Raw genomic sequence first — 27,712 nt, forward strand, 5'->3', positions numbered from 1 at the left:
AAACAGACAGAGAAAGCAGAGAAAAAGTGTCTCCTGCAACCCGTTCCCTTGGTGCTAGATGAACGAACGTCTCTCCACTTGCTCAGTTCTGAGAGATAAGTGTGTGTGAAAGCCGTCCTTCCCCTAGCTTGTTGGGAACACAAAGTTTCTTTTCAGTTGCAAACTCCATTCCATACATATATATGGGGAGGTACTAGCTCCAACTCGGTTTTACAGTGAAAACTGCAGGAACTTCCAACCGGCACTAGGAAACAGACTGAGATCAGAGAAATAGTGTCTCCTGCAACCCGTTCCCTTGGTGCTAGATGAACGAACGTCTCTCCACTTGCTCATTTCTGAGAGATAAGTGTGTGTGAAAGCCGTCCTTCACCTAGCTTGTTGGGAACACAAAGTTTCTTTTCAGTTGCAAACTCCATTCCATACATATATATGGGGAGGTACTAGCTCCAACTCGGTTTTACAGTGAAAACTGCAGGAACTTCAACCCGGCACTAGGAAACAGACTGAGAAAGCAGAGAAAAAGTGTCTCCTGCAACCCGTTCCCTTGGTGCTAGATGAACGAACGTCTCTCCACTTGCTCAGTTCTGAGAGATAAGTGTGTGTGAAAGCCGTCCTTCACCTAGCTTGTTGGGAACACAAAGTTTCTTTTCAGTTGCAAACTCCATTCCATACATATATATGGGGAGGTACTAGCTCCAACTCGGTTTTACAGTGAAAACTGCAGGAACTTCAAACCGGCACTAGGAAACAGACTGAGAAAGCAGAGAAAAAGTGTCTCCTGCAACCCGTTCCCTTGGTGCTAGATGAACGAACGTCTCTCCACTTGCTCAGTTCTGAGAGTTAAGTGTGTGTGAAAGCCGTCCTTCACCTAGCTTGTTAGGAACACAAAGTTTCTTTTCAGTTGCAAACTCCATTCCATACATATATATGGGGAGGTACTAGCTCCAACTCGGTTTGACAGTGAAAACTGCAGGAACTTCAACCCGGCACTAGGAAACAGACTGAGAAAGCAGAGAAAAAGTGTCTCCTGCAACCCGTTCCCTTGGTGCTAGATGAACGAACGTCTCTCCACTTGCTCAGTTCTGAGAGATAAGTGTGTGTGAAAGCCGTCCTTCACCTAGCTTGTTGGGAACACAAAGTTTCTTTTCAGTTGCAAACTCCATTCCATACATATATATTGGGAGGTACAAGCTCCAACTCGGTTTTACAGTGAAAACTGCAGGAACTTCAAACCGGCACTAGGAAACAGACTGAGAAAGCAGAGAAAAAGTGTCTCCTGCAACCCGTTCCCTTGGTGCTGGATGAACGAACGTCTCTCCACTTGCTCAGTTCTGAGAGATAAGTGTGTGTGAAAGCCGTCCTTCACCTAGCTTGTTGGGAACACAAAGTTTCTTTTCAGTTGCAAACTCCATTCCATACATATATATGGAGAGGTACTAGCTCCAACTCGGTTTTACAGTGAAAACTGCAGGAACTTCAAACCGGCACTAGGAAACAGACTGAGAAAGCAGAGAAAAAGTGTCTCCTGCATCCCGTTCCCTTGGTGCTAGATGAACGAACGTCTTTCCACTTGCTCAGTTCTGAGAGATAAGTGTGTGTGAAAGCCGTAATTCACCTAGCTTGTTGGGAACACAAAGTTTCTTTTCAGTTGCAAACTCAATTCCATACATATATATGGGGAGGTACAAGCTCCAACACGGTTTTACAGTGAAAACTGCAGGAACTTCAACCCGGCACTAGGAAACAGACTGAGAAAGCAGAGAAAAAGTGTCTCCTGCAACCCGTTCCCTTGGTGCTAGATGAACGAACGTCTCTCCACTTGCTCAGTTCTAACAGATAAGTGTGTGTGAAAGCCGTCCTTCACCTAGCTTGTTGGGAACACAAAGTTTCTTTTCAGTTGCAAACTCCATTCCATACATATATATGGGGAGGTACTAGCTCCAACTCGGTTTGACAGTGAAAACTGCAGGAACTTCAAACCGGCACTAGGAAACAGACTGAGAAAGCAGAGAAAAAGTGTCTCCTGCAACCCGTTCCCTTGGTGCTAGATGAACGAACGTCTCTCCACTTGCTCAGTTCTGAGAGATAAGTGTGTGTGAAAGCCGTCCTTCACCTAGCTTGTTGGGAACACAAAGTTTCTTTTCAGTTGCAAACTCCATTCCATACATATATATGGGGAGGTACTAGCTCCAACTCGGTTTTACAGTGAAAACTGCAGGAACTTCAAACCGGCACTAGGAAACAGACTGAGAAAGCAGAGAAAAAGTGTCTCCTGCAACCCGTTCCCTTGGTGCTAGATGAACGAACGTCTCTCCACTTGCTCAGTTCTGAGAGAAAAGTGTGTGTGAAAGCCGTCCTTCACCTAGCTTGTTGGGAACACAAAGTTTCTTTTCAGTTGCAAACTCCATTCCATACATATATATGGGGAGGTACTAGCTCCAACTCGGTTTTACAGTGAAAACTGCAGGAACTTCAACACGGCACTAGGAAACAGACTGAGAAAGCAGAGAAAAAGTGTCTCCTGCAACCCGTTCCCTTGGTGCTAGATGAACGAACGTCTCTCCACTTGCTCAGTTCTGAGAGATAAGTGTGTGTGAAAGTCGTCCTTCCCCTAGCTTGTTGGGAACGCAAAGTTTCTTTTCAGTTGCAAACTCCATTCCATACATATATATTGAGAGGTACTAGCTCCAACTCGGTTTTACAGTGAAAACTGCAGGAACTTCAACCCGGCACTAGGAAACAGACTGAGAAAGCAGAGAAAAAGTGTCTCCTGCAATCCGTTCCCTTGGTGCTAGATGAACGAACGTCTCTCCACTTGCTCAGTTCTGAGTGATAAGTGTGTGTGAAAGCCGTCCTTCACCTAGCTTGTTGGGAACACAAAGTTTCTTTTCAGTTGCAAACTCCATTCCATACATATATATTGGGAGGTACAAGCTCCAACTCGGTTTTACAGTGAAAACTGCAGGAACTTCAAACCGGCACTAGGAAACAGACTGAGAAAGCAGAGAAAAAGTGTCTCCTGCAACCCGTTCCCTTGGTGCTAGATGAACGAACGTCTCTCCACTTGCTCAGTTCTGAGAGTTAAGTGTGTGTGAAAGCCGTCCTTCACCTAGCTTGTTGGGAACACAAAGTTTCTTTTCAGTTGCAAACTCCATTCCATACATATATATGGGGAGGTACTAGCTCCAACTCGGTTTGACAGTGAAAACTGCAGGAACTTCAAACCGGCACTAGGAAACAGACTGAGAAAGCAGAGAAATAGTGTCTCCTTCAACCCGTTCCCTTGGTGCTAGATGAAAGAACGCCTCTCAACTTGCTCAGTTCTGAGAGATAAGTGTGTGTGAAAGCCGTCCTTCACCTAGCTTGTTGGGAACACAAAGTTTCTTTTCAGTTGCAAACTCCATTCCATACATATATATGGGGAGGTACTAGCTCCAACTCGGTTTTACAGTGAAAACTGCAGGAACTTCAAACCGGCACTAGGAAACAGACTGAGAAAGCAGAGAAAAAGTGTCTCCTACAACCCGTTCCCTTGGTGCTAGATGAACGAACGTCTCTCCACTTGCTCAGTTCTGAGAGATAAGTGTGTGTGAAAGCCGTCCTTCACCTAGGTTGTTGGGAACACAAAGTTTCTTTTCAGTTGCAAACTCAATTCCATACATATATATGGGGAGGTACTAGCTCCAACACGGTTTTACAGTGAAAACTGCAGGAACTTCAAACCGGCACTAGGAAACAGACTGAGAAAGCAGAGAAAAAGTGTCTCCTGCAACCCGTTCCCTTGGTGCTAGATGAACGAACGTCTCTCCACTTGCTCAGTTCTGAGAGATAAGTGTGTGTGAAAGCCGTCCTTCACCTAGCTTGTTGGGAACACAAAGTTTCTTTTCAGTTGCAAACTCAATTCCATACATATATATGGGGAGGTACAAGCTCCAACACGGATTTACAGTGAAAACTGCAGGAACTTCAACCCGGCACTAGGAAACAGACTGAGAAAGCAGAGAAAAAGTGTCTCCTGCAACCCGTTCCCTTGGTGCTAGATGAACGAACGTCTCTCCACTTGCTCAGTTCTGAGAGTTAAGTGTGTGTGAAAGCCGTCCTTCACCTAGCTTGTTGGGAACACAAAGTTTCTTTTCAGTTGCAAACTCCATTCCATACATATATATGGGGAGGTACTAGCTCCAACTCGGTTTGACAGTGAAAACTGCAGGAACTTCAAACCGGCACTAGGAAACAGACTGAGAAAGCAGAGAAATAGTGTCTCCTTCAACCCGTTCCCTTGGTGCTAGATGAAAGAACGCCTCTCAACTTGCTCAGTTCTGAGAGATAAGTGTGTGTGAAAGCCGTCCTTCACCTAGCTTGTTGGGAACACAAAGTTTCTTTTCAGTTGCAAACTCCATTCCATACATATATATTGGGAGGTACAAGCTCCAACTCGGTTTTACAGTGAAAACTGCAGGAACTTCAAACCGGCACTAGGAAACAGACTGAGAAAGCAGAGAAAAAGTGTCTCCTGCAACCCGTTCCCTTGGTGCTGGATGAACGAACGTCTCTCCACTTGCTCAGTTCTGAGAGATAAGTGTGTGTGAAAGCCGTCCTTCACCTAGCTTGTTGGGAACACAAAGTTTCTTTTCAGTTGCAAACTCCATTCCATACATATATATGGGTAGGTACTAGCTCCAACTCGGTTTTACAGTGAAAACTGCAGGAACTTCAAACCGGCACTAGGAAACAGACTGAGAAAGCAGAGAAAAAGTGTCTCCTGCATTCCGTTCCCTTGGTGCTAGATGAACGAACGTCTCTCCACTTGCTCAGTTCTGAGAGATAAGTGTGTGTGAAAGCCGTCCTTCACCTAGCTTGTTGGGAACACAAAGTTTCTTTTCAGTTGCAAACTCCATTCCATACATATATATGGGGAGGTACTAGCTCCAACTCGGTTTTACAGTGAAAACTGCAGGAACTTCAAACCGGCACTAGGAAACAGACTGAGAAAGCAGAGAAAAAGTGTCTCCTGCAACCCGTTCCCTTGGTGCTAGATGAACGAACGTCTCTCCACTTGCTCAGTTCTGAGAGATAAGTGTGTGTGAAAGCCGTCCTTCACCTAGGTTGTTGGGAACACAAAGTTTCTTTTCAGTTGCAAACTCCATTCCATACATATATATGGGGAGGTACTAGCTCCAACTCGGTTTTACAGTGAAAACTGCAGGAACTTCAACACGGCACTAGGAAACAGACTGAGAAAGCAGAGAAAAAGTGTCTCCTGCAACCCGTTCCCTTGGTGCTAGATGAACGAACGTCTCTCCACTTGCTCAGTTCTGAGAGATAAGTGTGTGTGAAAGCCGTCCTTCACCTATCTTGTTGGGAACACAAAGTTTCTTTTCAGTTGCAAACTCAATTCCATACATATATATGGGGAGGTACAAGCTCCAACACGGATTTACAGTGAAAACTGCAGGAACTTCAACCCGGCACTAGGAAACAGACTGAGAAAGCAGAGAAAAAGTGTCTCCTGCAACCCGTTCCCTTGGTGCTAGATGAACGAACGTCTCTCCACTTGCTCAGTTCTGAGAGTTAAGTGTGTGTGAAAGCCGTCCTTCACCTAGCTTGTTGGGAACACAAAGATTCTTTTCAGTTGCAAACTCCATTCCATACATATATATGGGGAGGTACTAGCTCCAACTCGGTTTGACAGTGAAAACTGCAGGAACTTCAAACCGGCACTAGGAAACAGACTGAGAAAGCAGAGAAATAGTGTCTCCTTCAACCCGTTCCCTTGGTGCTAGATGAAAGAACGCCTCTCAACTTGCTCAGTTCTGAGAGATAAGTGTGTGTGAAAGCCGTCCTTCACCTAGCTTGTTGGGAACACAAAGTTTCTTTTCAGTTGCAAACTCCATTCCATACATATATATGGGGAGGTACTAGCTCCAACTCGGTTTTACAGTGAAAACTGCAGGAACTTCAAACCGGCACTAGGAAACAGACTGAGAAAGCAGAGAAAAAGTGTCTACTGCAAACCGTTCCCTTGGTGCTAGATGAACGAACGTCTCTCCACTTGCTCAGTTCTGAGAGATAAGTGTGTGTGAAAGCCGTTCTTCACCTAGCTTGTTGGGAACACAAAGTTTCTTTTCAGTTGCAAACTCCATTCCATACATATATATGGGTAGGTACTAGCTCCAACTCGGTTTTACAGTGAAAACTGCAGGAACTTCAAACCGGCACTAGGAAACAGACAGAGAAATCAGAGAAAAAGTGTCTCCTGCAACCCGTTCCCTTGGTGCTAGATGAACGAACGTCTCTCCACTTGCTCAGTTCTGAGAGATAAGTGTGTGTGAAAGCCGTCCTTCCCCTAGCTTGTTGGGAACACAAAGTTTCTTTTCAGTTGCAAACTCCATTCCATACATATATATGGGGAGGTACTAGCTCCAACTCGGTTTTACAGTGAAAACTGCAGGAACTTCCAACCGGCACTAGGAAACAGACTGAGATCAGAGAAATAGTGTCTCCTGCAACCCGTTCCCTTGGTGCTAGATGAACGAACGTCTCTCCACTTGCTCATTTCTGAGAGATAAGTGTGTGTGAAAGCCGTCCTTCACCTAGCTTGTTGGGAACACAAAGTTTCTTTTCAGTTGCAAACTCCATTCCATACATATATATGGGGAGGTACTAGCTCCAACTCGGTTTTACAGTGAAAACTGCAGGAACTTCAACCCGGCACTAGGAAACAGACTGAGAAAGCAGAGAAAAAGTGTCTCCTGCAACCCGTTCCCTTGGTGCTAGATGAACGAACGTCTCTCCACTTGCTCAGTTCTGAGAGATAAGTGTGTGTGAAAGCCGTCCTTCACCTAGCTTGTTGGGAACACAAAGTTTCTTTTCAGTTGCAAACTCCATTCCATACATATATATGGGGAGGTACTAGCTCCAACTCGGTTTTACAGTGAAAACTGCAGGAACTTCAAACCGGCACTAGGAAACAGACTGAGAAAGCAGAGAAAAAGTGTCTCCTGCAACCCGTTCCCTTGGTGCTAGATGAACGAACGTCTCTCCACTTGCTCAGTTCTGAGAGATAAGTGTGTGTGAAAGCCGTCCTTCACCTAGCTTGTTGGGAACACAAAGTTTCTTTTCAGTTGCAAACTCCATTCCATACATATATATTGGGAGGTACAAGCTCCAACTCGGTTTTACAGTGAAAACTGCAGGAACTTCAAACCGGCACTAGGAAACAGACTGAGAAAGCAGAGAAAAAGTGTCTCCTGCAACCCGTTCCCTTGGTGCTGGATGAACGAACGTCTCTCCACTTGCTCAGTTCTGAGAGATAAGTGTGTGTGAAAGCCGTCCTTCACCTAGCTTGTTGGGAACACAAAGTTTCTTTTCAGTTGCAAACTCCATTCCATACATATATATGGAGAGGTACTAGCTCCAACTCGGTTTTACAGTGAAAACTGCAGGAACTTCAAACCGGCACTAGGAAACAGACTGAGAAAGCAGAGAAAAAGTGTCTCCTGCATCCCGTTCCCTTGGTGCTAGATGAACGAACGTCTTTCCACTTGCTCAGTTCTGAGAGATAAGTGTGTGTGAAAGCCGTAATTCACCTAGCTTGTTGGGAACACAAAGTTTCTTTTCAGTTGCAAACTCAATTCCATACATATATATGGGGAGGTACAAGCTCCAACACGGTTTTACAGTGAAAACTGCAGGAACTTCAACCCGGCACTAGGAAACAGACTGAGAAAGCAGAGAAAAAGTGTCTCCTGCAACCCGTTCCCTTGGTGCTAGATGAACGAACGTCTCTCCACTTGCTCAGTTCTAACAGATAAGTGTGTGTGAAAGCCGTCCTTCACCTAGCTTGTTGGGAACACAAAGTTTCTTTTCAGTTGCAAACTCCATTCCATACATATATATGGGGAGGTACTAGCTCCAACTCGGTTTGACAGTGAAAACTGCAGGAACTTCAAACCGGCACTAGGAAACAGACTGAGAAAGCAGAGAAAAAGTGTCTCCTGCAACCCGTTCCCTTGGTGCTAGATGAACGAACGTCTCTCCACTTGCTCAGTTCTGAGAGATAAGTGTGTGTGAAAGCCGTCCTTCACCTAGCTTGTTGGGAACACAAAGTTTCTTTTCAGTTGCAAACTCCATTCCATACATATATATGGGGAGGTACTAGCTCCAACTCGGTTTTACAGTGAAAACTGCAGGAACTTCAAACCGGCACTAGGAAACAGACTGAGAAAGCAGAGAAAAAGTGTCTCCTGCAACCCGTTCCCTTGGTGCTAGATGAACGAACGTCTCTCCACTTGCTCAGTTCTGAGAGAAAAGTGTGTGTGAAAGCCGTCCTTCACCTAGCTTGTTGGGAACACAAAGTTTCTTTTCAGTTGCAAACTCCATTCCATACATATATATGGGGAGGTACTAGCTCCAACTCGGTTTTACAGTGAAAACTGCAGGAACTTCAAACCGGCACTAGGAAACAGACTGAGAAAGCAGAGAAAAAGTGTCTCCTGCAACCCGTTCCCTTGGTGCTAGATGAACGAACGTCTCTCCACTTGCTCAGTTCTGAGAGATAAGTGTGTGTGAAAGTCGTCCTTCCCCTAGCTTGTTGGGAACGCAAAGTTTCTTTTCAGTTGCAAACTCCATTCCATACATATATATTGAGAGGTACTAGCTCCAACTCGGTTTTACAGTGAAAACTGCAGGAACTTCAACCCGGCACTAGGAAACAGACTGAGAAAGCAGAGAAAAAGTGTCTCCTGCAATCCGTTCCCTTGGTGCTAGATGAACGAACGTCTCTCCACTTGCTCAGTTCTGAGTGATAAGTGTGTGTGAAAGCCGTCCTTCACCTAGCTTGTTGGGAACACAAAGTTTCTTTTCAGTTGCAAACTCCATTCCATACATATATATTGGGAGGTACAAGCTCCAACTCGGTTTTACAGTGAAAACTGCAGGAACTTCAAACCGGCACTAGGAAACAGACTGAGAAAGCAGAGAAAAAGTGTCTCCTGCAACCCGTTCCCTTGGTGCTGGATGAACGAACGTCTCTCCACTTGCTCAGTTCTGAGAGATAAGTGTGTGTGAAAGCCGTCCTTCACCTAGCTTGTTGGGAACACAAAGTTTCTTTTCAGTTGCAAACTCCATTCCATACATATATATGGGGAGGTACTAGCTCCAACTCGGTTTGACAGTGAAAACTGCAGGAACTTCAAACCGGCACTAGGAAACAGACTGAGAAAGCAGAGAAAAAGTGTCTCCTGCAATCCGTTCCCTTGGTGCTAGATGAACGAACGTCTCTCCACTTGCTCAGTTCTGAGAGAAAAGTGTGTGTGAAAGCCGTACTTCACCTAGCTTGTTGGGAACACAAAGTTTCTTTTCAGTTGCAAACTCCATTCCATACATATATATGGGGAGGTACTAGCTCCAACTCGGTTTTACAGTGAAAACTGCAGGAACTTCAAACCGGCACTAGGAAACAGACTGAGAAAGCAGAGAAAAAGTGTCTCCTGCAATCCGTTCCCTTGGTGCTAGATGAACGAACGTCTCTCCACTTGCTCAGTTCTGAGAGATAAGTGTGTGTGAAAGCCGTCCTTCACCTAGCTTGTTGGGAACACAAAGTTTCTTTTCAGTTGCAAACTCCATTCCATACATATATATGGGGAGGTACTAGCTCCAACACGGTTTTACAGTGAAAACTGCAGGAACTTCAAACCGGCACTAGGAAACAGACTGAGAAAGCAGAGAAAAAGTGTCTCCTGCAACCCGTTCCCTTGGTGCTAGATGAACGAACGTCTCTCCACTTGCTCAGTTCTGAGAGTTAAGTGTGTGTGAAAGCCGTCCTTCACCTAGCTTGTTGGGAACACAAAGTTTCTTTTCAGTTGCAAACTCCATTCCATACATATATATGGGGAGGTACTAGCTCCAACTCGGTTTGACAGTGAAAACTGCAGGAACTTCAAACCGGCACTAGGAAACAGACTGAGAAAGCAGAGAAATAGTGTCTCCTTCAACCCGTTCCCTTGGTGCTAGATGAAAGAACGCCTCTCAACTTGCTCAGTTCTGAGAGATAAGTGTGTGTGAAAGCCGTCCTTCACCTAGCTTGTTGGGAACACAAAGTTTCTTTTCAGTTGCAAACTCCATTCCATACATATATATGGGGAGGTACTAGCTCCAACTCGGTTTTACAGTGAAAACTGCAGGAACTTCAAACCGGCACTAGGAAACAGACTGAGAAAGCAGAGAAAAAGTGTCTCCTGCAACCCGTTCCCTTGGTGCTAGATGAACGAACGTCTCTCCACTTGCTCAGTTCTGAGAGATAAGTGTGTGTGAAAGCCGTCCTTCACCTAGGTTGTTGGGAACACAAAGTTTCTTTTCAGTTGCAAACTCAATTCCATACATATATATGGGGAGGTACTAGCTCCAACACGGTTTTACAGTGAAAACTGCAGGAACTTCAAACCGGCACTAGGAAACAGACTGAGAAAGCAGAGAAAAAGTGTCTCCTGCAACCCGTTCCCTTGGTGCTAGATGAACGAACGTCTCTCCACTTGCTCAGTTCTGAGAGATAAGTGTGTGTGAAAGCCGTCCTTCACCTAGCTTGTTGGGAACACAAAGTTTCTTTTCAGTTGCAAACTCAATTCCATACATATATATGGGGAGGTACAAGCTCCAACACGGATTTACAGTGAAAACTGCAGGAACTTCAACCCGGCACTAGGAAACAGACTGAGAAAGCAGAGAAAAAGTGTCTCCTGCAACCCGTTCCCTTGGTGCTAGATGAACGAACGTCTCTCCACTTGCTCAGTTCTGAGAGTTAATTGTGTGTGAAAGCCGTCCTTCACCTAGCTTGTTGGGAACACAAAGTTTCTTTTCAGTTGCAAACTCCATTCCATACATATATATGGGGAGGTACTAGCTCCAACTCGGTTTGACAGTGAAAACTGCAGGAACTTCAAACCGGCACTAGGAAACAGACTGAGAAAGCAGAGAAATAGTGTCTCCTTCAACCCGTTCCCTTGGTGCTAGATGAAAGAACGCCTCTCAACTTGCTCAGTTCTGAGAGATAAGTGTGTGTGAAAGCCGTCCTTCACCTAGCTTGTTGGGAACACAAAGTTTCTTTTCAGTTGCAAACTCCATTCCATACATATATATTGGGAGGTACAAGCTCCAACTCGGTTTTACAGTGAAAACTGCAGGAACTTCAAACCGGCACTAGGAAACAGACTGAGAAAGCAGAGAAAAAGTGTCTCCTGCAACCCGTTCCCTTGGTGCTGGATGAACGAACGTCTCTCCACTTGCTCAGTTCTGAGAGATAAGTGTGTGTGAAAGCCGTCCTTCACCTAGCTTGTTGGGAACACAAAGTTTCTTTTCAGTTGCAAACTCCATTCCATACATATATATGGGTAGGTACTAGCTCCAACTCGGTTTTACAGTGAAAACTGCAGGAACTTCAAACCGGCACTAGGAAACAGACTGAGAAAGCAGAGAAAAAGTGTCTCCTGCAATCCGTTCCCTTGGTGCTAGATGAACGAACGTCTCTCCACTTGCTCAGTTCTGAGAGATAAGTGTGTGTGAAAGCCGTCCTTCACCTAGCTTGTTGGGAACACAAAGTTTCTTTTCAGTTGCAAACTCCATTCCATACATATATATGGGGAGGTACTAGCTCCAACTCGGTTTTACAGTGAAAACTGCAGGAACTTCAAACCGGCACTAGGAAACAGACTGAGAAAGCAGAGAAAAAGTGTCTCCTGCAACCCGTTCCCTTGGTGCTAGATGAACGAACGTCTCTCCACTTGCTCAGTTCTGAGAGATAAGTGTGTGTGAAAGCCGTCCTTCACCTAGGTTGTTGGGAACACAAAGTTTCTTTTCAGTTGCAAACTCAATTCCATACATATATATGGGGAGGTACTAGCTCCAACTCGGTTTTACAGTGAAAACTGCAGGAACTTCAACACGGCACTAGGAAACAGACTGAGAAAGCAGAGAAAAAGTGTCTCCTGCAACCCGTTCCCTTGGTGCTAGATGAACGAACGTCTCTCCACTTGCTCAGTTCTGAGAGATAAGTGTGTGTGAAAGCCGTCCTTCACCTATCTTGTTGGGAACACAAAGTTTCTTTTCAGTTGCAAACTCAATTCCATACATATATATGGGGAGGTACAAGCTCCAACACGGATTTACAGTGAAAACTGCAGGAACTTCAACCCGGCACTAGGAAACAGACTGAGAAAGCAGAGAAAAAGTGTCTCCTGCAACCCATTCCCTTGGTGCTAGATGAACGAACGTCTCTCCACTTGCTCAGTTCTGAGAGTTAAGTGTGTGTGAAAGCCGTCCTTCACCTAGCTTGTTGGGAACACAAAGATTCTTTTCAGTTGCAAACTCCATTCCATACATATATATGGGGAGGTACTAGCTCCAACTCGGTTTGACAGTGAAAACTGCAGGAACTTCAAACCGGCACTAGGAAACAGACTGAGAAAGCAGAGAAATAGTGTCTCCTTCAACCCGTTCCCTTGGTGCTAGATGAAAGAACGCCTCTCAACTTGCTCAGTTCTGAGAGATAAGTGTGTGTGAAAGCCGTCCTTCACCTAGCTTGTTGGGAACACAAAGTTTCTTTTCAGTTGCAAACTCCATTCCATACATATATATGGGGAGGTACTAGCTCCAACTCGGTTTTACAGTGAAAACTGCAGGAACTTCAAACCGGCACTAGGAAACAGACTGAGAAAGCAGAGAAAAAGTGTCTACTGCAAACCGTTCCCTTGGTGCTAGATGAACGAACGTCTCTCCACTTGCTCAGTTCTGAGAGATAAGTGTGTGTGAAAGCCGTTCTTCACCTAGCTTGTTGGGAACACAAAGTTTCTTTTCAGTTGCAAACTCCATTCCATACATATATATGGGTAGGTACTAGCTCCAACTCGGTTTTACAGTGAAAACTGCAGGAACTTCAAACCGGCACTAGGAAACAGACAGAGAAAGCAGAGAAAAAGTGTCTCCTGCAACCCGTTCCCTTGGTGCTAGATGAACGAACGTCTCTCCACTTGCTCAGTTCTGAGAGATAAGTGTGTGTGAAAGCCGTCCTTCCCCTAGCTTGTTGGGAACACAAAGTTTCTTTTCAGTTGCAAACTCCATTCCATACATATATATGGGGAGGTACTAGCTCCAACTCGGTTTTACAGTGAAAACTGCAGGAACTTCCAACCGGCACTAGGAAACAGACTGAGATCAGAGAAATAGTGTCTCCTGCAACCCGTTCCCTTGGTGCTAGATGAACGAACGTCTCTCCACTTGCTCATTTCTGAGAGATAAGTGTGTGTGAAAGCCGTCCTTCACCTAGCTTGTTGGGAACACAAAGTTTCTTTTCAGTTGCAAACTCCATTCCATACATATATATGGGGAGGTACTAGCTCCAACTCGGTTTTACAGTGAAAACTGCAGGAACTTCAACCCGGCACTAGGAAACAGACTGAGAAAGCAGAGAAAAAGTGTCTCCTGCAACCCGTTCCCTTGGTGCTAGATGAACGAACGTCTCTCCACTTGCTCAGTTCTGAGAGATAAGTGTGTGTGAAAGCCGTCCTTCACCTAGCTTGTTGGGAACACAAAGTTTCTTTTCAGTTGCAAACTCCATTCCATACATATATATGGGGAGGTACTAGCTCCAACTCGGTTTTACAGTGAAAACTGCAGGAACTTCAAACCGGCACTAGGAAACAGACTGAGAAAGCAGAGAAAAAGTGTCTCCTGCAACCCGTTCCCTTGGTGCTAGATGAACGAACGTCTCTCCACTTGCTCAGTTCTGAGAGTTAAGTGTGTGTGAAAGCCGTCCTTCACCTAGCTTGTTAGGAACACAAAGTTTCTTTTCAGTTGCAAACTCCATTCCATACATATATATGGGGAGGTACTAGCTCCAACTCGGTTTGACAGTGAAAACTGCAGGAACTTCAACCCGGCACTAGGAAACAGACTGAGAAAGCAGAGAAAAAGTGTCTCCTGCAACCCGTTCCCTTGGTGCTAGATGAACGAACGTCTCTCCACTTGCTCAGTTCTGAGAGATAAGTGTGTGTGAAAGCCGTCCTTCACCTAGCTTGTTGGGAACACAAAGTTTCTTTTCAGTTGCAAACTCCATTCCATACATATATATTGGGAGGTACAAGCTCCAACTCGGTTTTACAGTGAAAACTGCAGGAACTTCAAACCGGCACTAGGAAACAGACTGAGAAAGCAGAGAAAAAGTGTCTCCTGCAACCCGTTCCCTTGGTGCTGGATGAACGAACGTCTCTCCACTTGCTCAGTTCTGAGAGATAAGTGTGTGTGAAAGCCGTCCTTCACCTAGCTTGTTGGGAACACAAAGTTTCTTTTCAGTTGCAAACTCCATTCCATACATATATATGGAGAGGTACTAGCTCCAACTCGGTTTTACAGTGAAAACTGCAGGAACTTCAAACCGGCACTAGGAAACAGACTGAGAAAGCAGAGAAAAAGTGTCTCCTGCATCCCGTTCCCTTGGTGCTAGATGAACGAACGTCTTTCCACTTGCTCAGTTCTGAGAGATAAGTGTGTGTGAAAGCCGTAATTCACCTAGCTTGTTGGGAACACAAAGTTTCTTTTCAGTTGCAAACTCAATTCCATACATATATATGGGGAGGTACAAGCTCCAACACGGTTTTACAGTGAAAACTGCAGGAACTTCAACCCGGCACTAGGAAACAGACTGAGAAAGCAGAGAAAAAGTGTCTCCTGCAACCCGTTCCCTTGGTGCTAGATGAACGAACGTCTCTCCACTTGCTCAGTTCTAACAGATAAGTGTGTGTGAAAGCCGTCCTTCACCTAGCTTGTTGGGAACACAAAGTTTCTTTTCAGTTGCAAACTCCATTCCATACATATATATGGGGAGGTACTAGCTCCAACTCGGTTTGACAGTGAAAACTGCAGGAACTTCAAACCGGCACTAGGAAACAGACTGAGAAAGCAGAGAAAAAGTGTCTCCTGCAACCCGTTCCCTTGGTGCTAGATGAACGAACGTCTCTCCACTTGCTCAGTTCTGAGAGATAAGTGTGTGTGAAAGCCGTCCTTCACCTAGCTTGTTGGGAACACAAAGTTTCTTTTCAGTTGCAAACTCCATTCCATACATATATATGGGGAGGTACTAGCTCCAACTCGGTTTTACAGTGAAAACTGCAGGAACTTCAAACCGGCACTAGGAAACAGACTGAGAAAGCAGAGAAAAAGTGTCTCCTGCAACCCGTTCCCTTGGTGCTAGATGAACGAACGTCTCTCCACTTGCTCAGTTCTGAGAGAAAAGTGTGTGTGAAAGCCGTCCTTCACCTAGCTTGTTGGGAACACAAAGTTTCTTTTCAGTTGCAAACTCCATTCCATACATATATATGGGGAGGTACTAGCTCCAACTCGGTTTTACAGTGAAAACTGCAGGAACTTCAAACCGGCACTAGGAAACAGACTGAGAAAGCAGAGAAAAAGTGTCTCCTGCAACCCGTTCCCTTGGTGCTAGATGAACGAACGTCTCTCCACTTGCTCAGTTCTGAGAGATAAGTGTGTGTGAAAGTCGTCCTTCCCCTAGCTTGTTGGGAACGCAAAGTTTCTTTTCAGTTGCAAACTCCATTCCATACATATATATTGAGAGGTACTAGCTCCAACTCGGTTTTACAGTGAAAACTGCAGGAACTTCAAACCGGCACTAGGAAAGAGACTGAGAAAGCAGAGAAAAATTTTCTCCTGCAACCCGTTCCCTTGGTGCTAGATGAACGAACGTCTCTCCACTTGCTCAGTTCTGAGAGATAAGTGTGTGTGAAAGCCGTCCTTCACTTAGCTTGTTGGGAACACAAAGTTTCTTTTCAGTTGCAAACTCCATTCCATACATATATATGGGGAGGTACTAGCTCCAACTCGGTTTTACAGTGAAAACTGCAGGAACTTCAACCCGGCACTAGGAAACAGACTGAGAAAGCAGAGAAAAAGTGTCTCCTGCAACCCGTTCCCTTGGTGCTAGATGAACGAACGTCTCACCACTTGCTCAGTTCTGAGAGATAAGTGTGTGTGAAAGCCGTCCTTCACCTAGCTTGTTGGGAACACAAAGTTTCTTTTCAGTTGCAAACTCCATTCCATACATATATATTGGGAGGTACAAGCTCCAACTCGGTTTTACAGTGAAAACTGCAGGAACTTCAAACCGGCACTAGGAAACAGACTGAGAAAGCAGAGAAAAAGTGTCTCCTGCAACCCGTTCCCTTGGTGCTGGATGAACGAACGTCTCTCCACTTGCTCAGTTCTGAGAGATAAGTGTGTGTGAAAGCCGTCCTTCACCTAGCTTGTTGGGAACACAAAGTTTCTTTTCAGTTGCAAACTCCATTCCATACATATATATGGGGAGGTACTAGCTCCAACTCGGTTTTACAGTGAAAACTGCAGGAACTTCAAACCGGCACTAGGAAACATACTGAGAAAGCAGAGAAAAAGTGTCTCCTGCAATCCGTTCCCTTGGTGCTAGATGAACGAACGTCTCTCCACTTGCTCAGTTCTGAGAGATAAGTGTGTGTGAAAGCTGTCCTTCACCTAGCTTGTTGGGAACACAAAGTTTCTTTTCAGTTGCAAACTCCATTCCATACATATATATGGGGAGGTACTAGCTCCAACTCGGTTTTACAGTGAAAACTGCAGGAACTTCAAACCGGCACTAGGAAACAGACTGAGAAAGCAGAGAAAAAGTGTCTCCTGCAACCCGTTCCCTTGGTGCTAGATGAACGAACGTCTCTCCACTTGCTCAGTTCTGAGAGATAAGTGTGTGTGAAAGCCGTCCTTCACCTAGGTTGTTGGGAACACAAAGTTTCTTTTCAGTTGCAAACTCAATTCCATACATATATATGGGGAGATACTAGCTCCACACGGTTTTACAGTGAAAACTGCAGGAACTTCAACCCGGCACTAGGAAACAGACTGAGAAAGCAGAGAAAAAGTGTCTCCTGCAACCCGTTCCCTGGGTGCTAGATGAACGAACGTCTCTCCACTTGCTCAGTTCTGAGAGTTAAGTGTGTGTGAAAGCCGTCCTTCACCTAGCTTGTTAGGAACACAAAGTTTCTTTTCAGTTGCAAACTCCATTCCATACATATATATGGGGAGGTACTAGCTCCAACTCGGTTTGACAGTGAAAACTGCAGGAACTTCAACCCGGCACTAGGAAACAGACTGAGAAAGCAGAGAAAAAGTGTCTCCTGCAACCCGTTCCCTTGGTGCTAGATGAACGAACGTCTCTCCACTTGCTCAGTTCTGAGAGATAAGTGTGTGTGAAAGCCGTCCTTCACCTAGCTTGTTGGGAACACAAAGTTTCTTTTCAGTTGCAAACTCCATTCCATACATATGTATTGGGAGGTACAAGCTCCAACTCGGTTTTACAGTGAAAACTGCAGGAACTTCAAACCGGCACTAGGAAACAGACTGAGAAAGCAGAGAAAAAGTGTCTCCTGCAACCTGTTCCCTTGGTGCTGGATGAACGAACGCCTCTCCACTTGCTCAGTTCTGAGAGATAAGTGTGTGTGAAAGCCGTCATTCACCTAGCTTGTTGGGAACACAAAGTTTCTTTTCAGTTGCAAACTCCATTCCATACTTATATATGGGGAGGTACTATCTCCAACTCGGTTTTACAGTGAAAACTGCAGGAACTTCAAACCGGCACTAGGAAACAGACTGAGAAAGCAGAGAAAAAGTGTCTCCTGCAACCCGTTCCCTTGGTGCTAGATGAACGAACGTCTCTCCACTTGCTCAGTTCTGAGAGATAAGTGTGTGTGAAAGCCGTCCTTCACCTAGGTTGTTGGGAACACAAAGTTTCTTTTCAGTTGCAAACTCAATTCCATACATATATATGGGGAGGTACTAGCTCCAACACGGTTTTACAGTGAAAACTGCAGGAACTTCAACCCGGCACTAGGAAACAGACTGAGAAAGCAGAGAAAAAGTGTCTCCTGCAACCCGTTCCCTTGGTGCTAGATGAACGAACGTCTCTCCACTTGCTCAGTTCTGAGAGTTAAGTGTGTGTGAAAGCCGTCCTTCACCTAGCTTGTTAGGAACAAAAAGTTTCTTTTCAGTTGCAAACTCCATTCCATAAATATATATGGGGAGGTACTAGCTCCAACTCGGTTTGACAGTGAAAACTGCAGGAACTTCAACCCGGCACTAGGAAACAGACTGAGAAAGCAGAGAAAAAGTGTCTCCTGCAACCCGTTCCCTTGGTGCTAGATGAACGAACGTCTCTCCACTTGCTCAGTTCTGATAGATAAGTGTGTGTGAAAGCCATCCTTCACCTAGCTTGTTGGGAACACAAAGTTTCTTTTCAGTTGCAAACTCCATTCCATACATATATATTGGGAGGTACAAGCTCCAACTCGGTTTTACAGTGAAAACTGCAGGAACTTCAAACCGGCACTAGGAAACAGACTGAGAAAGCAGAGAAAAAGTGTCTCCTGCAACCCGTTCCCTTGGTGCTGGATGAACGAACGTCTCTCCACTTGCTCAGTTCTGAGAGATAAGTGTGTGTGAAAGCCGTCCTTCACCTAGCTTGTTGGGAACACAAAGTTTCTTTTCAGTTGCAAACTCCATTCCATACATATATATGGGGAGGTACTATCTCCAACTCGGTTTTACAGTGAAAACTGCAGGAACTTCAAACCGGCACTAGGAAACAGACTGAGAAAGCAGAGAAAAAGTGTCTCCTGCAACCCGTTCCCTTGGTGCTAGATGAACGAACGTCTCTCCACTTGCTCAGTTCTGAGAGATAAGTGTGTGTGAAAGCCGTCCTTCACCTAGCTTGTTGGGAACACAAAGTTTCTTTTCAGTTGCAAACTCCATTCCATACATATATATGGGGAGGTACTAGCTCCAACTCGGTTTTACAGTGAAAACTGCAGGAACTTCAAACCGGCACTAGGAAACAGACTGAGAAAGCAGAGAAAAAGTGTCTCCTGCAACCCGTTCCCTTGGTGCTAGATGAACGAACGTCTCTCCACTTGCTCAGTTCTGAGAGATAAGTGTGTGTGAAAGCCGTCCTTCACCTAGCTTGTTGGGAACACAAAGTTTCTTTTCAGTTGCAAACTCCATTCCATACATATATATGGGGAGGTACTAGCTCCAACTCGGTTTTACAGTGAAAACTGCAGGAACTTCAAACCGGCACTAGGAAACAGACTGAGAAAGCAGAGAAAAAGTGTCTCCTGCAACCCGTTCCCTTGGTGCTGGATGAACGAACGTCTCTCCACTTGCTCAGTTCTGAGAGATAAGTGTGTGTGAAAGCCGTCCTTCACCTAGCTTGTTGGGAACACAAAGTTTCTTTTCAGTTGCAAACTCCATTCCATACATATATATGGGGAGGTACTAGCTCCAACACGGTTTTACAGTGAAAACTGCAGGAACTTCAAACCGGCACTAGGAAACAGACTGAGAAAGCAGAGAAAAAGTGTCTCCTGCAACCCGTTCCCTTGGTGCTAGATGAACGAACGTCTTTCCACTTGCTCAGTTCTGAGAGATAAGTGTGTGTGAAAGCCGTCCTTCACCTAGCTTGTTGGGAACACAAAGTTTCTTTTCATTTGCAAACTCAATTCCATACATATATATGGGGAGGTACAAGCTCCAACACGGTTTTACAGTGAAAACTGCAGGAACTTCAACCCGGCACTAGGAAACAGACTGAGAAAGCAGAGAAAAAGTGTCTCCTGCAACCCGTTCCCTTGGTGCTAGATGAACGAACGTCTCTCCACTTGCTCAGTTCTGAGAGTTAAGTGTGTGTGAAAGCCGTCCTTCACCTAGCTTGTTGGGAACACAAAGTTTCTTTTCAGTTGCAAACTCCATTCCATACATATATATGGGGAGGTACTAGCTCCAACTCGGTTTGACAGTGAAAACTGCAGGAACTTCAAACCGGCACTAGGAAACAGACTGAGAAAGCAGAGAAATAGTGTCTCCTTCAACCCGTTCCCTTGGTGCTAGATGAAAGAACGCCTCTCAACTTGCTCAGTTCTGAGAGATAAGTGTGTGTGAAAGCCGTCCTTCACCTAGCTTGTTGGGAACACAAAGTTTCTTTTCAGTTGCAAACTCCATTCCATACATATATATGGGGAGGTACTAGCTCCAACTCGGTTTTACAGTGAAAACTGCAGGAACTTCAAACCGGCACTAGGAAACAGACTGAGAAAGCAGAGAAAAAGTGTCTCCTGCAACCCGTTCCCTTGGTGCTAGATGAACGAACCTCTCTCCACTTGCTCAGTTCTGAGAGATAAGTGTGTGTGAAAGCCGTCCTTCACCTAGCTTGTTGGGAACACAAAGTTTCTTTTCAGTTGCAAACTCCATTCCATACATATATATGGGGAGGTACTAGCTCCAACTCGGTTTGACAGTGAAAACTGCAGGAACTTCAAACCGGCACTAGGAAACAGACTGAGAAAGCAGAGAAAAAGTGTCTCCTGCAACCCGTTCCCTTGGTGCTAGATGAACGAACGTCTCTCCACTTGCTCAGTTCTGAGAGATAAGTGTGTGTGAAAGCCGTCCTTCACCTAGCTTGTTGGGAACACAAAGTTTCTTTTCAGTTGCAAACTCCATTCCATACATATATATGGGGAGGTACTAGCTCCAACTCGGTTTTACAGTGAAAACTGCAGGAACTTCAAACCGGCACTAGGAAACAGACTGAGAAAGCAGAGAAAAAGTGTCTCCTGCAACCCGTTCCCTTGGTGCTAGATGAACGAACGTCTCTCCACTTGCTCAGTTCTGAGAGATAAGTGTGTGTGAAAGCCGTCCTTCACCTAGCTTGTTGGGAACACAAAGTTTCTTTTCAGTTGCAAACTCCATTCCATACATATATATGGGGAGGTACTAGCTCCAACTCGGTTTTACAGTGAAAACTGCAGGAACTTCAAACCGGCACTAGGAAACAGACTGAGAAAGCAGAGAAAAAGTGTCTCCTGCAACCCGTTCAATTGGTGCTAGATGAACGAACGTCTCTCCACTTGCTCAGTTCTGAGAGATAACTGTGTGTGTGAAAGCCGTCCTTCACCTAGCTTGTTGGGAACACAAAGTTTCTTTTCAGTTGCAAACTCCATTCCATACATATATATGGGGAGGTACTAGCTCCAACTCGGTTTTACAGTGAAAACTGCAGGAACTTCAAACCGGCACTAGGAAACAGACTGAGAAAGCAGAGAAAAAGTGTCTCCTGCAACCCGTTCCCTTGGTGCTAGATGAACGAACGTCTCTCCACTTGCTCAGTTCTGAGAGATAAGTGTGTGTGAAAGCCGTCCTTCACCTAGCTTGTTGGGAACACAAAGTTTCTTTTCAGTTGCAAACTCCATTCCATACATATATATGGGGAGGTACTAGCTCCAACTCGGTTTTACAGTGAAAACTGCAGGAACTTCAAACCGGCACTAGGAAACAGACTGAGAAAGCAGAGAAAAAGTGTCTCCTGCAACCCGTTCCCTTGGTGCTGGATGAACGAACGTCTCTCCACTTGCTCAGTTCTGAGAGATAAGTGTGTGTGAAAGCCGTCCTTCACCTAGCTTGTTGGGAACACAAAGTTTCTTTTCAGTTGCAAACTCCATTCCATACATACATATGGGGAGGTACTAGCTCCAACTCGGTTTTACAGTGAAAACTGCAGGAACTTCAAACCGGCACTAGGAAACAGACTGAGAAAGCAGAGAAAAAGTGTCTCCTGCAATCCGTTCCCTTGGTGCTAGATGAACGAACGTCTCTCCACTTGCTCAGTTCTGAGAGATAAGTGTGTGTGAAAGCCGTCCTTCACCTAGCTTGTTGGGAACACAAAGTTTCTTTTCAGTTGCAAACTCCATTCCATACATATATATTGGGAGGTACAAGCTCCAACTCGGTTTTACAGTGAAAACTGCAGGAACTTCAAACCGGCACTAGGAAACAGACTGAGAAAGCAGAGAAAAAGTGTCTCCTGCAACCCGTTCCCTTGGTGCTGGATGAACGAACGTCTCTCCACTTGCTCAGTTCTGAGAGATAAGTGTGTGTGAAAGCCGTCCTTCACCTAGCTTGTTGGGAACACAAAGTTTCTTTTCAGTTGCAAACTCCATTCCATACATATATATGGGGAGGTACTAGCTCCAACTCGGTTTTACAGTGAAAACTGCAGGAACTTCAAACCGGCACTAGGAAACAGACTGAGAAAGCAGAGAAAAAGTGTCTCCTGCAACCCGTTCCCTTGGTGCTGGATGAACGAACTTCTCTCCACTTGCTCAGTTCTGAGAGATAAGTGTGTGTGAAAGCCGTCCTTCACCTAGCTTGTTGGGAACACAAAGTTTCTTTTCAGTTGCAAACTCCATTCCATACATATATATGGGGAGGTACAAGCTCCAACACGGTTTTACAGTGAAAACTGCTGGAACTTCAACCCGGCACTAGGAAACAGACTGAGAAAGCAGAGAAAAAGTGTCTCCTGCAACCCGTTCCCTTGGTGCTAGATGAACGAACGTCTCTCCACTTGCTCAGTTCTGAGAGATAAGTGTGTGTGAAAGCCGTCCTTCACCTAGCTTGTTGGGAACACAAAGTTTCTTTTCAGTTGCAAACTCCATTCCATACATATATATGGGGAGGTACTAGCTCCAACTCGGTTTTACAGTGAAAACTGCAGGAACTTCAAACCGGCACTAGGAAACAGACTGAGAAAGCAGAGAAAAAGTGTCTCCTGCAACCCGTTCCCTTGGTGCTAGATGAACGAACGTCTCTCCACTTGCTCAGTTCTGAGAGATAAGTGTGTGTGAAAGCCGTCCTTCACCTAGCTTGTTGGGAACACAAAGTTTCTTTTCAGTTGCAAACTCCATTCCATACATATATATTGGGAGGTACAAGCTCCAACTCGGTTTTACAGTGAAAACTGCAGGAACTTCAAACCGGCACTAGGAAACAGACTGAGAAAGCAGAGAAAAAGTGTCTCCTGCAACCCGTTCCCTTGGTGCTGGATGAACGAACGTCTCTCCACTTGCTCAGTTCTGAGAGATAAGTGTGTGTGAAAGCCGTCCTTCACCTAGCTTGTTGGGAACACAAAGTTTCTTTTCAGTTGCAAACTCCATTCCATACATACATATGGGGAGGTACTAGCTCCAACTCGGTTTTACAGTGAAAACTGCAGGAACTTCAAACCGGCACTAGGAAACAGACTGAGAAAGCAGAGAAAAAGTGTCTCCTGCAATCCGTTCCCTTGGTGCTAGATGAACGAACGTCTCTCCACTTGCTCAGTTCTGAGAGATAAGTGTGTGTGAAAGCCGTCCTTCACCTAGCTTGTTGGGAACACAAAGTTTCTTTTCAGTTGCAAACTCCATTCCATACATATATATTGGGAGGTACAAGCTCCAACTCGGTTTTACAGTGAAAACTGCAGGAACTTCAAACCGGCACTAGGAAACAGACTGAGAAAGCAGAGAAAAAGTGTCTCCTGCAACCCGTTCCCTTGGTGCTGGATGAACGAACGTCTCTCCACTTGCTCAGTTCTGAGAGATAAGTGTGTGTGAAAGCCGTCCTTCACCTAGCTTGTTGGGAACACAAAGTTTCTTTTCAGTTGCAAACTCCATTCCATACATATATATGGGGAGGTACTAGCTCCAACTCGGTTTTACAGTGAAAACTGCAGGAACTTCAAACCGGCACTAGGAAACAGACTGAGAAAGCAGAGAAAAAGTGTCTCCTGCAACCCGTTCCCTTGGTGCTGGATGAACGAACTTCTCTCCACTTGCTCAGTTCTGAGAGATAAGTGTGTGTGAAAGCCGTCCTTCACCTAGCTTGTTGGGAACACAAAGTTTCTTTTCAGTTGCAAACTCCATTCCATACATATATATGGGGTGGTACTAGCTCCAACTCGGTTTTACAGTGAAAACTGCAGGAACTTCAAACCGGCACTAGGAAACAGACTGAGAAAGCAGAGAAAAAGTGTCTCCTGCAACCCGTTCCCTTGGTGCTAGATGAACGAACGTCTCTCCACTTGCTCAGTTCTGAGAGATAAGTGTGTGTGAAAGCCGTCCTTCACCTAGCTTGTTGGGAACACAAAGTTTCTTTTCAGTTGCAAACTCCATTCCATACATATATATGGGGAGGTACAAGCTCCAACACGGTTTTACAGTGAAAACTGCAGGAACTTCAACCCGGCACTAGGAAACAGACTGAGAAAGCAGAGAAAAAGTGTCCCCTGCAACCCGTTCCCTTGGTGCTAGATGAACGAACGTCTCTCCACTTGCTCAGTTCTGAGAGATAAGTGTGTGTGAAAGCCGTCCTTCACCTAGCTTGTTGGGAACACAAAGTTTCTTTTCAGTTGCAAACTCCATTCCATACATATATATGGGGAGGTACTAGCTCCAACTCGGTTTTACAGTGAAAACTGCAGGAACTTCAAACCGGCACTAGGAAACAGACTGAGAAAGCAGAGAAAAAGTGTCTCCTGCAACCCGTTCCCTTGGTGCTAGATGAACGAACGTCTCTCCACTTGCTCAGTTCTGAGAGATAAGTGTGTGTGAAAGCCGTCCTTCACCTAGCTTGTTGGGAACACAAAGTTTCTTTTCAGTTGCAAACTCCATTCCATACATATATATTGGGAGGTACAAGCTCCAACTCGGTTTTACAGTGAAAACTGCAGGAACTTCAAACCGGCACTAGGAAACAGACTGAGAAAGCAGAGAAAAAGTGTCTCCTGCAACCCGTTCCCTTGGTGCTGGATGAACGAACGTCTCTCCACTTGCTCAGTTCTGAGAGATAAGTGTGTGTGAAAGCCGTCCTTCACCTAGCTTGTTGGGAACACAAAGTTTCTTTTCAGTTGCAAACTCCATTCCATACATATATATGGGGAGGTACTAGCTCCAACTCGGTTTTACAGTGAAAACTGCAGGAACTTCAAACCGGCACTAGGAAACAGACTGAGAAAGCAGAGAAAAAGTGTCTCCTGCAACCCGTTCCCTTGGTGCTGGATGAACGAACTTCTCTCCACTTGCTCAGTTCTGAGAGATATGTGTGTGTGAAAGCCGTCCTTCACCTAGCTTGTTGGGAACACAAAGTTTCTTTTCAGTTGCAAACTCCATTCCATACATATATATGGGGAGGTACTAGCTCCAACTCGGTTTTACAGTGAAAACTGCAGGAACTTCAAACCGGCACTAGGAAACAGACTGAGAAAGCAGAGAAAAAGTGTCTCCTGCAACCCGTTCCCTTGGTGCTAGATGAACGAACGTCTTTCCACTTGCTCAGTTCTGAGAGATAAGTGTGTGTGAAAGCCGTCCTTCACCTAGCTTGTTGGGAACACAAAGTTTCTTTTCAGTTGCAAACTCAATTCCATACATATATATGGGGAGGTACAAGCTCCAACACGGTTTTACCGTGAAAACTGCAGGAACTTCAACCCGGCACTAGGAAACAGACTGAGAAAGCAGAGAAAAAGTGTCTCCTGCAACCCGTTCCCTTGGTGCTAGATGAACGAACGTCTCTCCACTTGCTCAGTTCTGAGAGTTAAGTGTGTGTGAAAGCCGTCCTTCACCTAGCTTGTTGGGAACACAAAGTTTCTTTTCAGTTGCAAACTCCATTCCATACATATATATGGGGAGGTACTAGCTCCAACTCGGTTTGACAGTGAAAACTGCAGGAACTTCAAACCGGCACTAGGAAACAGACTGAGAAAGCAGAGAAATAGTGTCTCCTTCAACCCGTTCCCTTGGTGCTAGATGAAAGAACGCCTCTCAACTTGCTCAGTTCTGAGAGATAAGTGTGTGTGAAAGCCGTCCTTCACCTAGCTTGTTGGGAACACAAAGTTTCTTTTCAGTTGCAAACTCCATTCCATACATATATATGGGGAGGTACTAGCTCCAACTCGGTTTTACAGTGAAAACTGCAGGAACTTCAAACCGGCACTAGGAAACAGACTGAGAAAGCAGAGAAAAAGTGTCTCCTGCAACCCGTTCCCTTGGTGCTAGATGAACGAACGTCTCTCTACTTGCTCAGTTCTAACAGATAAGTGTGTGTGAAAGCCGTCCTTCACCTAGCTTGTTGGGAACACAAAGTTTCTTTTCAGTTGCAAACTCCATTCCATACATATATATGGGGAGGTACTAGCTCCAACTCGGTTTGACAGTGAAAACTGCAGGAACTTCAAACCGGCACTAGGAAACAGACTGAGAAAGCAGAGAAAAAGTGTCTCCTGCAACCCGTTCCCTTGGTGCTAGATGAACGAACGTCTCTCCACTTGCTCAGTTCTGAGAGATAAGTGTGTGTGAAAGCCGTCCTTCACCTAGCTTGTTGGGAACACAAAGTTTCTTTTCAGTTGCAAACTCCATTCCATACATATATATGGGGAGGTACTAGCTCCAACTCGGTTTGACAGTGAAAACTGCAGGAACTTCAAACCGGCACTAGGAAACAGACTGAGAAAGCAGAGAAAAAGTGTCTCCTGCAACCCGTTCCCTTGGTGCTAGATGAACGAACGTCTCTCCACTTGCTCAGTTCTGAGAGATAAGTGTGTGTGAAAGCCGTCCTTCACCTAGCTTGTTGGGAACACAAAGTTTCTTTTCAGTTGCAAACTCCATTCCATACATATATATGGGGAGGTACTAGCTCCAACTCGGTTTTACAGTGAAAACTGCAGGAACTTCAAACCGGCACTAGGAAACAGACTGAGAAAGCAGAGAAAAAGTGTCTCCTGCAACCCGTTCCCTTGGTGCTAGATGAACGAACGTCTCTCCACTTGCTCAGTTCTGAGAGTTAAGTGTGTGTGAAAGCCGTCCTTCACCTAGCTTGTTGGGAACACAAAATTTCTTTTCAGTTGCAAACTCCATTCCATACATATATATGGGGAGGTACTAGCTCCAACACGGTTTTACAGTGAAAACTGCAGGAACTTCAAACCGGCACTAGGAAACAGACTGAGAAAGCAGAGAAAAAGTGTCTCCTGCAACCCGTTCCCTTGGTGCTAGATGAACGAACGTCTCTCCACTTGCTCAGTTCTGAGAGTTAAGTGTGTGTGAAAGCCGTCCTTCACCTAGCTTGTTGGGAACACAAAATTTCTTTTCAGTTGCAAACTCCATTCCATACATATATATGGGGAGGTACTAGCTCCAACTCGGTTTGACAGTGAAAACTGCAGGAACTTCAAACCGGCACTAGGAAACAGACTGAGAAAGCAGAGAAATAGTGTCTCCTTCAACCCGTTCCCTTGGTGCTAGATGAAAGAACGCCTCTCAACTTGCTCAGTTCTGAGAGATAAGTGTGTGTGAAAGCCGTCCTTCACCTAGCTTGTTGGGAACACAAAGTTTCTTTTCAGTTGCAAACTCCATTCCATACATATATATGGGGAGGTACTAGCTCCAACTCGGTTTTACAGTGAAAACTGCAGGAACTTCAAACCGGCACTAGGAAACAGACTGAGAAAGCAGAGAAAAAGTGTCTCCTGCAAGCCGTTCCCTTGGTGCTAGATGAACGAACGTCTCTCCACTTGCTCAGTTCTGAGAGTTAAGTGTGTGTGAAAGCCGTCCTTCACCTAGCTTGTTGGGAACACAAAGTTTCTTTTCAGTTGCAAACTCCATTCCATACATATATACGGGGAGGTACTAGCTCCAACTCGGTTTGACAGTGAAAACTGCAGGAACTTCAAACCGGCACTAGGAAACAGACTGAGAAAGCAGAGAAATAGTGTCTCCTTCAACCCGTTCCCTTGGTGCTAGATGAAAGAACGCCTCTCAAC

The sequence above is a fragment of the Camelus bactrianus genome, chromosome 1 (genome assembly GCF_048773025.1).
Source record: "Camelus bactrianus isolate YW-2024 breed Bactrian camel chromosome 1, ASM4877302v1, whole genome shotgun sequence".
NCBI classification, from domain to species: domain Eukaryota; kingdom Metazoa; phylum Chordata; class Mammalia; order Artiodactyla; family Camelidae; genus Camelus; species Camelus bactrianus.